The sequence below is a fragment of the Podarcis liolepis genome (genome assembly GCF_965112155.1).
Source record: "Podarcis liolepis genome assembly, chromosome: 6".
Taxonomy (NCBI): Eukaryota; Metazoa; Chordata; class Lepidosauria; order Squamata; family Lacertidae; genus Podarcis; species Podarcis liolepis.
Window position 1 is genome coordinate 34,484,281 of NC_139559.1, and position 13,839 is coordinate 34,498,119.

General features: G+C 46.0%; 1 protein-coding gene across 1 annotated transcript in view; it reads left to right on the top strand.

The window, feature by feature from the left end:
* Positions 1–1,235: 1,235 nt before the first annotated feature.
* The window catches only part of DENND2C (DENN domain containing 2C), a 57,922-nt gene continuing 45,318 nt past the window's right edge, over positions 1,236–13,839 (top strand). The window contains exon 1 of the mRNA XM_083508731.1: positions 1,236–1,343. The gene's annotated coding sequence lies outside the window, so the exon portion shown is untranslated. The remainder of the gene's footprint in view (positions 1,344–13,839) is intronic.

The following is a 13,839-nucleotide window of genomic DNA, read 5'->3' on the forward strand; positions in this document are numbered from 1 at the left end:
GCAGTTAACAAGATAAGTGAGTCCCTATCAGGAACCACTACTTTAAACAATAACCGTGTGTTATTACAACGGCTTGCTGCCATTTGCTTCTAATTGGTTTTCCCATTTGCTGACTTGAGCACTGGGTGAAATGGGCGCCTCTGCCTTGCTTGAGCCCTCTATCCTGCCTGGTGGATTCTCCCATGGGAACAAGAGGGAGCATGGAAAGGTATTTGCTAAGCCTAGCAGAGCCTACCTATCTCACAGCTACACATCCCAGGGTGGGTCACGTGAGCCTAACTGGCTGGTGCCTGTCGGTGGGCATAGTGCCACTACAGCACCTGAGAATGAGTGTGCAGCGGGTGAGTCTGCAGGGCGTTTTGCTTGTGGGTGTGTGGAACAAGATTCCAGGTGGTGTCAGTGGAAGCGCTGCTCAGATAATTTCAGCTTTGGCAACAAATGAAAAGTTTCTTCCTGGAAGTGCAGACATTGCTTGAGTGAATCCCGAGCGAGATGTTCTAGGGAGCCATCATAAGGTACATATTTTAATTGTTTTATATCCGTAATATTTATTGTGCTTAACTTTAACCTATATAGATTTGCATGTTCTCCGTTGCTTTTTATGTCCATATTTCTGGTCTGTGAGCGTAATGAATCCATTCATTCATTCATCATAATTATCTGTAGGGTTCTCCCCCCCCCATGAGTTATCATGACAGTGGTTGAAAAGCCCAGTTGTTGTTTTTTAAAACAAGACTGGAATATAGCCTGAGGGTTTAAAAAAAATGCTTTATTTGCCACCTCGTGGATGAAAAAGGTTCATCATAACCTTGAGCCTTCGAGTGTTTTTCTGAAGACTCTTGTAGCACCAGTACTCCCATTCCATGATGCAGAGAAACTGCACTGTGCACGTGTTGAATGTGGACTGTGTGAAGGAAGCCCGAGCGCGCGGCTGCGTGACGATCGGGCTCAGACATCCCGCTGCTCGCCTTTCTGTTCCCTGAGACTCATCCTTATTCACCATCCCCGGGGTAGACGAGGGTTGGCGCGGCGCGGCAACAAGGAGCGCAGGGCGCCAGAAAGATCCGAGTCTCCAGCTCCACAGGGCCAGCGGCGCCCACGTGTACCGCGGGGTGGGAGGGGGGAGAGAGAAGCAGAGTAAACGGGAGTCCATATAAGGCGAGGCGAGGGCGGGGCTTGAGGCCGGAGCGACGCAGGCGCTAGCCAATGGGGGCTTGGCCAAATGTGCCCGCTCCGGAGAGCGCGTCTGGTCGCTCCTTGCAAAGTTGCGAGCGAGCCGAGGAGCCCGGAGTGCAGTTGGCCGGTGGGGAGCGCGGGTGCCTCCGCTGCCGCCATGGGAGCTGGTGAGTGGGTGACGTGGGGGGCTGTCTGCCTGGGGGCCCCTTGGAGGTATCGCCTGCCTCGGCTCGGAGCTGGTTGGCGAGGCGCCCTCCGGGTTATTGCCCCCTTGGAGAGCCGCTTTGGGCGCTGCTGCCTGCCTCCCTATCTCCCCTCTGGGACACCGAGGCCTCGGGAGGATGAGAGGACCTGACCTGCCTGAGGAAAGATTGGGGCTGGCACCCCTCCCGGTCCCAAGGGATCTCTCCCCCCCCCCACCCCGTGGGGAGAGGCCGTGAGGACTAGACACTCAGGAAACAGAATAGGCTTGTTCTTCTCTGTGTGGGTCTGGTTTGTTTGGCAGGGCTTAAGCTGAACCCTTCCTCACAACCGGAATCTCTCGTGAGTGTTAAGGAGCCATGGGAAGGAATAAATGGAGGGCGCCTGAGCGTGTGCAGAGTGCCTTCCCTGCAAGCCCGGATTTCAGAGAGAGAAAGAGAGTGATAGCGATTTTCAGGGTTAGTAAACATGCCAGATAAAATGCTGGTGGCTGCTTGGCAGATACTTGGGATGCCTTTGTAAGCTGGTTTGCCTTGCTGCTCTTAAATAATCTGTGCAGTAGGGTGCGTAACTGGTGTTTTATACATAATAACAGTACTTGTTAATGATAGTGCCGAAAGGAAGTTCTAATTTGCACAGCGTATAAACGATGGAATTTACTGTCACAAGATGTGGTGAAGGCTACCAGCCCGGATGCTTTCTGAGGGGATTCGACAAATAAATGGAAGATAAGAGTAGCAATGGCCACTTGTCATTATGGCTGTTTAATATTTCCAGGACTGGAAACCCTGTGACTTTGAATATAACTTGCTGGAGAATAATGGCCAGAAAAGGCTACTGCCCTAGTGTTGTGTGAGCTTCACATAGGTATCTTTTCGGGCACTGTGAGAAACAGGATGCTGGACTGATCCTTCTTCATAAGTTATTATATTAGCTTAATTGTAATTGCTCAGTTTTGAAGTATTACCAGTTCAGGCAGCCAAATAGGGTGTTATAAAGGAAAATGTTTTGCTATGAGTCTTTTGACTATCCTAAATAATCAGGGCAGACATATGCCTTGCTAATTTGGGAATTTGTATGTGCTTGTGGTGTTTGAGCCCTGACAGTGCACGTGTGTACCATGCTGGTCTTACACCCATGCACACCTCTCCCAAAGATAGTAGTAGTGAGCTCTGCTGTCGGTGCAAGTTGGTGGTGGAAAAAGTTGACTGATTTCGCCAGGAATGCCTTCCATCCTTCCAGTATATTTGGGAACTTGGAATTTTGCTTGTGCATCTAGCCCCAAATTAATAAGAAGTCACTGACCACCACAGTGTTGTTGTCAAAGGAATATTTTGCTAATTCTTCTTACTGGGGTTGCCAAAATGGAAAATGTATCCCAAGTCAACCCTGATATTGAACCCCAGTACTATAGCATTTTAGGGTGCCATATATGCACTATTATTCTTGTGGTTCAAAATTGCCATATGGTCTACTGAACAAATGTTTAAAGTGGGGATTTTCAGATTCTCCAGAATCCTTTTTGAAATACAAATGCCGGTGTCCTCTGAGGAAGATTTATCACTCTGGATTAAATGGAGGCAGGTGATAGCTTTCTGAGTGAAGGTGAAGCCAACACTCTTTGCTCTAACATCTGTGCAAACTCAAAAGGTTTGGGTTGGAGGAGAGTCAAAGTGTCTAAACAGTGGATTCCCCCCCTTCCCGCACTGTTTTGAAGCAGTTTCACAGCAAAACCAGGAAATGGAGTAATGGTGTCCTGTGACCTTTTATTATATTTAGGAGAGAATGACAATGGTTCTTTTCCTAATAGAGAAACAAAGGGAAAATGTTGGATCAGGAGTTTTGAATAATGCCGCAACAGCCTGGTTGAGGGGTCAAAAGGGACAGGACTTTTATTGAGTTGTCAGATTCTGCAGCCTGAGCCTGGATACTAGGTTGCAGTTATGAATGTGAAGAGCAGACAAATGCAAGCAACTGCAACTTTCAATACTGTGGTGGTAGGAAAGATATATTGTTTAGCTGTGTGGAGCTTTCAAATAACAGAGGAAGTACTGAGGTTTTTCCTGGCTTTGGGAGCTTTTTACAGGAAAAGATGTGAAAGTTTTCTGTCCTTTCAAAAAATGCAGAATTTTTCTTTTCTTTTCATATGTACACCTGTCAGTTAAAAGAAATATGGGGGAGATGGAGGAAACTCCCTGTTTTGTTGGCACTGGATTGGTTTGGAAAGTCAGATTTTCTCTCTATATATATTTCTGACCCATTACAAGGTTTGAGGTGATGTGGTGGTAGATCTTCTTGAAGATTACCAATGTCAGAAGCAGGAAAGGTTATTTGCTATCTAAATTGCAGACCTGTACGCATTTACTTGGGAATAAGCCAGCATTTATTCCAATTTCAGCTTCCCATTCTTTAAGATCTCCTGATTACTTTTTCCATGTTCCTTTTCCATCAGAGGTGCAAATACTATGTATAATGGAGAGGGCTTTCTTGGCAGTGACAACGTAGTTATGGAATGCACTTTTCAAAGAGGATCACCTGGCACCAACACTGCTATCATTTTGGCAGCCAGACTTGTAAATAAACCCACAAAAGTTGCTAGTCTGCAAAACCTTTTTTTAAAAAATTGCCACCGTGCTGCAGACTGGCAAAGGGGATGGGAGATAGTGCTGTCCCTCCTGCAGTAACCCACCACACTTTTGTGCTAGGTACACAGGAGGGAGAGACAAAGCACTTTGTGCCTGCTCACCCATCTGCAAGCAATTCCATACATATTCCTGCATCCAGTTCCTTCTTACCTCACCTCTGAGGCACTCCCTAAATAAAATGAAAAGCACTCCCTAAATAAAAATAAATAAATACTCAGATGTTTTAATAGATTTTATTGACTTAATTGTGCAAGTTGTAGCCTCTTTTAAATTTTATCTGCTGTTTAATTGTGTTTTTTATGCTGCAAATACTGTCTAGAATTTTGGTATGATGGGAGGGTGGTATTGAATCATTTGAATTCAATGAATAAAGTCCCATTTGATTACTGGGACTTACTTCTGTAAAGGTACAATGGATCAAAATATAATTAGAAACGTAGTTTATCATTTTTAACAATTATCTCCTTGCTGAGAGGTAGAGCAGAATTATTGGTACTTTTGCATTTTGGAACTGAGACTGAAGAGAGGGTCTATGAGTTCATAGTACAGTGAAGATTCAAAGCTAGTTTTCCTGGGTCAGGTCTGGCTGGCTTTGTGTGCCCTTTTGAAATAGCCTGTGAAACATCCTTCATAATCACAATTTGTAGCTTTAGCAATATTGTGTTTCTGTTGTGGGTGATGCCTGCATTGCTGCTTTATCTCTTTCATTGGAAAACTGGTTTGTTCATCTGCGGAGAACACTTAAAATGGCAAGGCTGCTTATTCTGCAAAATGTATATGCACAGCCACTTGATCTCACCTTCCATTCACGAGCAATTTTCCAGTTGAGTGGCTGTAGTTGAGGTTTGCAGCACCTGTGCTGGGATGACTGGTTTAAAGAACACGCCATTTTTATGGATCGTGGAGGTTCTTCTTCCATCATTAGCCTGAGGTATCAGACTCACAAAACTGTTACATTTCGAATTCCCTAAGGATTTGGCAGTCCAGAGACAGATTGCTCTGATCTGCCACATCATGGATTGGCAAGATTAACCCCTGCTTAGACATACAGATGTGTTTTACTGGGAATTAGATGCTGTGATGGCTTTAAGTGACTCATGATGGTGTTATGATAGCATTTGACTTTGATATCTTGTTTTTTAAAAGGTTTGATATTCCAGTGTGATATGAGAAATCAGCATTCAGAATCAGTGACCTTTTATGTGTGCTTGTGAAAGGAGACCTGCAAGGAGTGGCTGTCTCTAATTTTTGTGTTTGCAAAGTGTTGAGTGTTAAGATTGTTGGAAGATCAGCCCAGGTAGCTGCTGTACATGGAACTGGGGTTTGTATGTGCGTTATCTTGCCGTTCACCTTCAGCAGCAAAATGTCCTGGGCTTCTATACACATTCTTCTATCTTCACCACATTTGCAAGATTAGGATGATAAGGTTGTTGGATCTGGCCACAGGGCTGGCCCAGGACATTTGACAGCCCTAAACAAAACCGAAAATGCTGCATGCCGATGCATGTACACTGCTGCACACATACACCCACTGTCTGCGGTGAGCAAGGGACTAAAAAGAGGTGTGTGGCAGGCAGGCATTTGTGTGGGTGTGCAGGCAGATCCACCGTCCTAGGCAACCGCCTCACCCCACCTCTTGAATACCAGTTTTAGGATACTATTTCCCTTCTCCCATCTTTTGCCCCCACGTCCATCTTCTTGCCTATAGAGTTAAGCACTCCACCACATCTGTTTAGGGGGATTGATGACCAAAGTCTGACAAAATCACTTTTGCTCTGTGACCTTCCTTGCTGGTGCAGTGCAGCTGTCGTCTTGTGCTGAACTGTGAGAAACAGTCACTTCAGTATGAGTTCACATTTGCCATAATTTCCTTAGAGGGAATTATAAGTATAATTAGCATAATTTCCTTAGAGGGAAAAGCAGAAAGATCTCCTTAGACTCCATAAACCAGGGCCGGGGAACCTGAGGCCCTCCAGATGAAGTTCTGTTGCATGGACAGTGTTCTGCCCATTAACTACCAACACTTTCTAGTGAAAGTGCTGTGCACTTTTTATCTCTTGATCCTGTAACTACAATTCAGAAATAAGCGGGTCTTACTCTCATATAAGTGTGCAGAACATTGCAGACAGGTAGTCTTCAAGCGCATGATCTAGCTTTGTGTCCTTGCATATGTGTACAAAGAGCTAAACAAAAATCTACTCATCTAACTGTAGCTCCTGTCTCTCCTAGCAGGAGTAGTTTTGTAGTGATGGCTATGGGATGAAAGGTTTTGGATTTTGTTCTTAGTATAAAGTCCGTGTTTATTTGAACATTGAGATGTTTTAATTGATATAGTAGCAACCAAACAGTGTGCATATTTGTATGGAGGGAGAGTACATGGATTACAGAATAGGAAATGTGATTTAAATCAGTTTGATCTTTTCTGGAAAGTTCCTTGCAGCTTGTCTTGGGAGGAGCCAGTAACCCTAGAATGTGAGGGCAAGGATGATGCTCAGAAGAAGCTGTGCAGGATGACTTGTGTAACATGCTTCCACAGTACCATAAGACCCTATTGTGTTGTGTGTTCCCCTGGGAGAGCCCAGCCCTGCAAACTTGTATCGATATAGATTCCAAGAGGTTGTGTTGTCTCAATGAAGTGCTTCCTTTCTGCTGTTTTGTGTCAACTGTAAATCTCTAGGCTCTTTGCCAAAGTATTAGCCTGAATCTGCCCTGGCCTACTGACAGGAGGGAAAGGGTGTTAGCTAGCTAGCTGGATTGCTTTATATTCCTGTTCATATCACAGCTTGGAGCAGCAGAGAGCCAGCTTTCTCTCGGTGTGGTTGGGTTTTCCCTCTTCCAAGAGGCTCATAGTGGAGTGAACTGGGAAATGATACCACTGTTAGTTAGATCCTTTGCTGCTGTTAGAAATAACATATTTTCTCTTTGCATTTTGTTTTCTGTTTTATTTTAAATAGTCAAACTTTACACTTCTGGGGAGCAGGATAAGAGAAATTTAGTAGAATTTTCCTTCTCTGGAACACATTTTTAAACTGGTTCCACAATTAGCTTTTTTCTGTATCCTAGAATTGACATTTCTGTCTTGGGGCCAAACTACACATGGCATTAATCACTTGGTTTTACACTGAGTGCAGGATTTTTCTTGTAGAAATGTCTAGTGTGGTATTCTGATGGGGACCCTGCAGTGGGCTGTGGGTGGGGCAGAGTTTTAGCTTTCTCTCTAATGGGATATTTTTCTCTGTGCAAATTGCACTTGTGGGGCTCCAGATGTGATCTGTGACTCCAGGGTGTGGCAGAGGGTGAAGAGCCCACTCCCAAGTCCTGCTCAGAATTAGGTTTCCCATACTGGCTGTTTCTGCAGGAAACACCCCCCCACACACACACACTGAAAAGGCAAATAATTTGACTGGCATCACATATCTGTTTAAAACTGTTTTTTTAAATAAAAAAATTGTATTTTGCATTACTGTGACCTGCCCTGTATCTTTTTTGTGAAGGGCAGGTGAAAGTAGCAGTAATAATAGTTGTTATCATTTAGATTATTATTCTGGTTGTTGTTGTTATATTTATACCCCACCTTTCTCCCTGGTGGGACTCAAGGAGGCTTACATATAAAAATGAGAACTGCTAAAAACATAGAAAAAACAATTAAACATTGTCAGAAGTAAAACTATATACAGTACGTATATAAAATCTATTTAAAACCATACAAATAATCACAATAAAACCAATAAAAGTTTAGTCCTTATTGTGCTACTTCCTGCCTGCTATGGGATCGAAGTGGGAATTAAGCACTTTTTTTCTTTTCTTTGGGTAGTGCCTGAATAACTTAGGTTCATGGGAACATAGGAAACCACCTTAGTCAGACCACTTGACCATCTGAGTCTACAATGACTGGCCATAATTCTCCAGGGTTTCAAGCACTGAGTCTCCCTCTGCTTTATGTGGAAATGCTTGGGATCGAATAGGGGATCTTCTGCATGCAAAACAGATACTCTACCATTGAGCTTTGGCCTTTCTCCAGTACCCATGGCTTGGCTCGATTCTTTTCACCGCTTGTCACTCTTGTGAAACTGCCTCACAGTTGGGGCTCCTTGGTTACCTGTGAGACACATGGCCTTTCGACAAAGAGAACTAGAGCTTTGTCCTCAAGCTGAGGAAGTGCTGGAATTCCATGTGCAAGCCAAGGCTGAGGACGCACCGGTTTCTTTCCCTCTGCAAGCAGGTGCCCCTCCAACCCCAAGCCTAGCTAGGCAAAGGTCAGGCTTGCTGTTCCTGCCTCTGAGCCAGTGACCTACTTTGTAGATGGGAGAGCTGTATATGCTTGTGTTCCGCTCCCTCTGGAGTGAGAGGAAAGCCAGACATGGAGGACCCACCCCTCATTATTAATGTCTGCAATCCAAGCTGTTGGTTTTTCACAGTTTTCTGCTTAAGACTAAGAACTCTTTTGCAAGAGTCTTCACCAAGACTTCCTCTACTAGGGAACAGAAGCTGTCCTCTGATAAGCACAGAAATTTCTGCACAGACTAGGATAGCCAGGTGCCACGGAGGAAAGGGCTCAGTTAAACTTAGATAATTGTGTAGGAGGGAGCTTTGAAAAAAGCAGCATTCCTCATTTTTGAAGTACTGTGACCTTGTAAGAAGCATCTGCTAAAATCCAGAGAGAAAGAGAAAGCAGTTTCTCAGTACAAAGAGGCAGGGACTAGTGGTTACTAGTAGGAAACAGAAAACATTGCATAATAAAGCGCTCTTGCTTTTGGGACACTGAAAATTATTCTCTGGTTACATGGAGGCCAATTGTTTTTAGCATTGTATCATCTATGGTTGCCAACTTGTCCCCCCCCCCTTTAATCTGACAAGTTTCTTGCCAACCAGAAGGAGCTCAACAGGTGTCACTTTCCTGGATCTCAAAATATATGTGCAGCAAAAAGCCCCCACCCCTTTGGTGGTGGTAGTCACAGAATGTTTTGTCAGTGACAGCAGAGAGAGACATCCATCCTATTTGCAATTTCATTGAAAGGTGATCCAGTTGTGGAGTCACATTTTCCACTTTTAGGACACGTGCAAACTTTCAAATTGAATCAGACTTAGGAGCAATAAGTTCTTCCTATTTATTTCTAGAGAAACCAGCTGTATGGCAGAGCACTGATTAGGTGGCTCTTGTGACAATCAATCACTTCCCTTCCATTTCCTTATCATGCTGTGCAGTTTACTAATTAGCTGGCCCTTGTACGATGCTTCTAAACTGTCATTATGTTAGGTGGGATTCAACCACATACCAGTAAATTTGGATTAAAGCTGACTTGGAACAACAAGCCTACTTCCCCCAAAAGATCAGAGTGTTTGTGATAAGGAAAGTAACAGTAAAGTCCACTGGAAAGTGTGAGATAACTCTTCCTTTGACACAATGTCATTTTTCCTCCCCAGAAATAAGTCAGAATGAATGCTCATTACACAGCCAAGGTTGTCTATTCTCCTTGTAAACAGATCAGGGTGAATACTCAATAAACAGGTCATTCGAAAACACATATAGAACCACAGAGTTGAAAGAGGTCTTGTAGTCCCTCTAAGGTTAACACAGGAAATCCAGAGATGGAGCATGCTTAACAGATGTTCATCTTTGGCTTGAAGACCTCCAGTAAAGAACAGTTCACCATCCCTCTAGGTCAGTGTTTCCCAACCGGTGTTCCGAGGCACACTAGTGTGCCGCCGGACGTTGCCTAGTGTGCCGTGGGAGGGAGGCGGGCGAGTCGGGCTAATCCTCCGACGAGCTCCACCTCCAGACCCATTGCTCAAATCCTTTAACCCAGGAGGGCGGGGAGGGGGGGGGGAGAAAGAGAAAAAAGAAAGGGTGGAAAAAAAGAAGGGGAAGAGAAAATATTTTTTTAAAAAAAGGAAAGAGAGGGGAAAAAGCGAGGGATGGAGGAAGGGGAATAAACAGAAGGGGAGGACAATGAAGAGGGGCGGGGCTTGGCAGGCAGCAGATAACTGGGGAGGGGGGCGCGGCTGGCGGCGGCTCAAGGCAGGAAGGGAGGAGCTGCCTCGCGGAGAGTCTTGGGCTGCAGAGATTTCCCATTCAGGAGCGCGGGAGGCCACGCCGTGGATGGGAATCTCCTCCTCCTCTTCCTCCTCCTCCAGGAGAGAGGGTGGTCCGCCCCACCGAGTCGGGACTGCTCAAGCGTGGGAGCCTATAGTTAGAGCTCAGCTCCTTTTCTTGCCTTCCCCGCCCCCCCACGGAGCACATTTTCCTCGCCCCCCCAACCCCCGCATGTAGAATAGAAGCCCTCCAGCCTCCACGGTGCACAAACTCTCCCCTCTGCAACGAAGCGCTTTGTTGCATATCTTTGGTGAGGTTTTTAGGCAGTCTTGGTGCACCTTAAATCAGCGCTAATTGCGCCTGGACGCAGTATTTACTTCCGAGTAGGCCCCCTTCTCCCCCCCCCCCCCGGGTAGCACCTGACGTTGCTATTCGTATCATCAGGTTTGTTTGTTGATAATTTAATTGTTTTAAAAGCATCATGCTAAAGAGCTCTCTCCCACCCCCAGACCCTTGGGCAAAACAGAAACACACACATACACAAACACAGAGATTGAGCCCTGCAGGTTTTATGAAATGAATGGATTCTGAATGCCTGTTTCAGTGGCTTGTCCGCCTTAGGCTGCTGGGCCGGACACCTGTTACATGGTGCAGTCCGTAAGCTGTGAGCGCTGCTACCTGCCGCCGAGACCACGTAACGACAGTCTTGAAAGACCTACATTGGCTCCCAGTACCTTTCCGAGCACAATTCAAAGTGTTGGTGCTGACCTTTAAAGCCCTAAGCGGTTTCGGTCCAGTATACCTGAAGTAGCGTCTCCGCCACCATCGTTCAGCCCAGACACTGAGATCCAGTGCCAAGGGCCTTCTGGCAATTCCCTCACTGTGAAAAGTGAGGTTACAGGGAACCAGGCAGAGGGCCTTCTCGGTAGTGGCGCCCGCCCTGTGGAATGCCCTCCCATCAGACATCAAAGAGATAACCATTACCTTCTATGCTGTTACTATTTTTTTTTTTTTTTTTTTTACATAAGTAAAAAGTGACCTTTCCCCATCTGGCATGGTGGTGTGCCTCGAGATTTTTTTCATGAAACAAGTGTGCCTTTGCCCAAAAAAGGTTGGGAAACACTGCTCTAGGTAACCGTCAAGATCCTGTAACTTTCAATAAGTTTCTTCTGATGTCAAACCAAAATCTGCTTGTAACTTAAGGTGATTGGAACAAATCCTGTTCTCTGGGCAGCAGAGTACAAGTCTTTGCCCTGTTTTGTGTGTCAGTTCTTCAAGTGTTTGAAGAGTACTATTATGAGTCTCCCTCCCCTCATGTCTTCTCTCCTCCAGGCTAAAGGTACCCAGTCCCTTCATAGGATTTCTTTTCCATACCACTGGCCACCTTTATTGCTGTCCTCTGGTCCTGTTCCCATTTGTTTATACTATTCTTAAAGTGCAGCACCCAAGACTAGACACGGTGTTCCAGATGGAGTCTGACTAGTGCAGAATAAAATGGACCTGTCACTTCCTGTGACTTGTAATCTGTGGTACAAGGGCACTCCTCTCTGTTACCCAGAACATGCTTCCATCAAAAAATAAAATAGGTTTTTATTAAGGCATCAAATAAATATTTAAATACAGGTGCTTTAATAATAATAATAATAATAATTGTTTGACTAAAACCTTCAGGGAGATGTGAATAGCCACACTGGAGCTATAACCTGTGTCAGTAGAGGAGCAAAGGCAGGGAGAAGCACAAAGCAGGAAAACCCACAGTGACTGTTGGATGGAGGGTTTGTCTTAGTCCTTAATGGTTGTTGCAGGAAATGGAGAGAGTTTCACCCCCTTGGTCTGGTGGTCTCTCCTTCCCCTGCCCAGCATTCCATGCCCACTGAGCATGCTCAATTCTCATTGACCTATCTTTCCTCCTTGCCCCTCTTTTTTTCTTTCTTTCTTTCTTTCCTCTATTTGGGTTTTGGTGGGGTGGGGTGGGTGCCCCTGTACCCAATCCCAACTACATGAAAAGTTTAAATTTCTCACTGGATGTCTCTGGGCAATGCTCCCTTCGTTGGCTGTCAACATTTAAAAATAGCTTTTCATTGTGAACCTGGGAGTGACGTTTCCAGACAGTGGGATGGTTCCTATATTCTCTTGTTCCAGCCACTTTTCTCTATTATTATTTTTTTAAATCCTGCTTTTCAGTCATTCTCTTTTCCCCTCCATTTGCCATTTTTCTGTGTAAGTGTAAATAAGTATAAAGCAAACTGTTACAGCTTAAACCCAGTCACATACTGCATAGTGTCCTGTATTTACTGTATCTAGGCCAGTGTTTCCCAACCGGTGTTCCGTGGCACACGAGTGTGCCGTGAGACATCGGCTGGTGTGCCGCGAGATGCCTGGAGGGAGGCGGGCGAGTCGGGTGGCGAGAGGCGGGGCGGCGGCGGCGAGGAGAGGCCGCGCCTCCTGCTGCTGCCTGGCGCTCCTCCTCGCAGCCGGCAGCGCTGCCTGGGCGCCTCCGCGCGACTCTGCCTCACTGGGTTTGGTCTCCCAGCAGAGACGGGTCACACGCGCACCTCCCTCCCTCCCTCAGCCTGCGCGGAGGGAGAGCCAGAGAGAGGCATCGCTCCTGCGCGGCGGGAGAGGGAGCAGCCGGAGCGATGCCCCAAACGAGCTGAATTCCGAGCGAGGGACTGAGGGGGGAGGGAAAAAACTTTCACTTTCGTGCGTCCCTCCCGGCGTGACGCTGCGCGCTGACGTCACGGGGCGGGGCTTTAATGGTGGTGTGCCGCGAGATTTTTTTTCAGTAGACAGGTGTGCCGTTGCCCAAAAAAGTTTGGGAAACACTGATCTAGGCACAGTGATTTAACAATCCCCTGCCTCCTTAAGAACAATCCAGGGTCCCAAGTCAGCCTCCCTTCTTTTCCTTGACCTAGGAGAAACCCTGCTGCAGGCCTGCATTAGGAGCCTTGCCAGGGAGTTGCATCAAACCCTGCTAAAAGTTGCTGACACCTGTGAGGAGCCTGCATTTAGTTAACAAGGATTCAACAGACAGCGCATTGTGGAATTTTGGAATACTTTCCAAAGAGCAGTGAGCTGATGGACAATGTGGAGGAAGCAAGAGCCCAGAGGGAGAGAACTGGGGCCTTGCGGTAAAAACGTTGGATGCTGCCCAGAAACTTTAAAATCTGCCTTTTGAAATCAGTGAAAACTGAAGAGCACAGTTAAGTGCTCACGCTTCACTGATTTCCACAGGACAAGTTCAGCAGGAAAAAGTCAAGCTGTAGATTTGCTTTCTCTTTCCTGCATGGGAAGTTCTGTGGCATTTTCTGCTGTCATGATGTGATGGGGGAGGTTCTGTGGCTGTTGAATCTACTGCGGTCTCTGGCTGTGGGTCTAAGGGCAGAGAGTGTCAGGTGTGTGACGGAACGGGGAGAGGGAATTGATGGGTGATGAATTCTGGGGGAGGAACGTTGGGATTAGAGCCGAAACCAGTTCTCTCCCTACTTAGTGCCCCAGATGAGTCACTCTTCCTGTGCCCACACCTTTGCTGGGGATGAGTGAAACAGGGTGTTTCTTATGGGCTGTCTATTTACAAACAGTGAACGATATTTTTAGATAAAGTTAAACTTTTATTCCCTCTGGTGGATCACCCACGAGGATGAGGCGTCATTGAGCTCTCCTGACGCCGTTTGTTGGTTTGGCTTATGGTGAAGGCCTGGAGTGCTATTGAAATGGCTCCTGTTTTCTTTGAGACTATTAGTTAATATAGATTAATTAACCCTTAACATGCTTAGCTTGTTC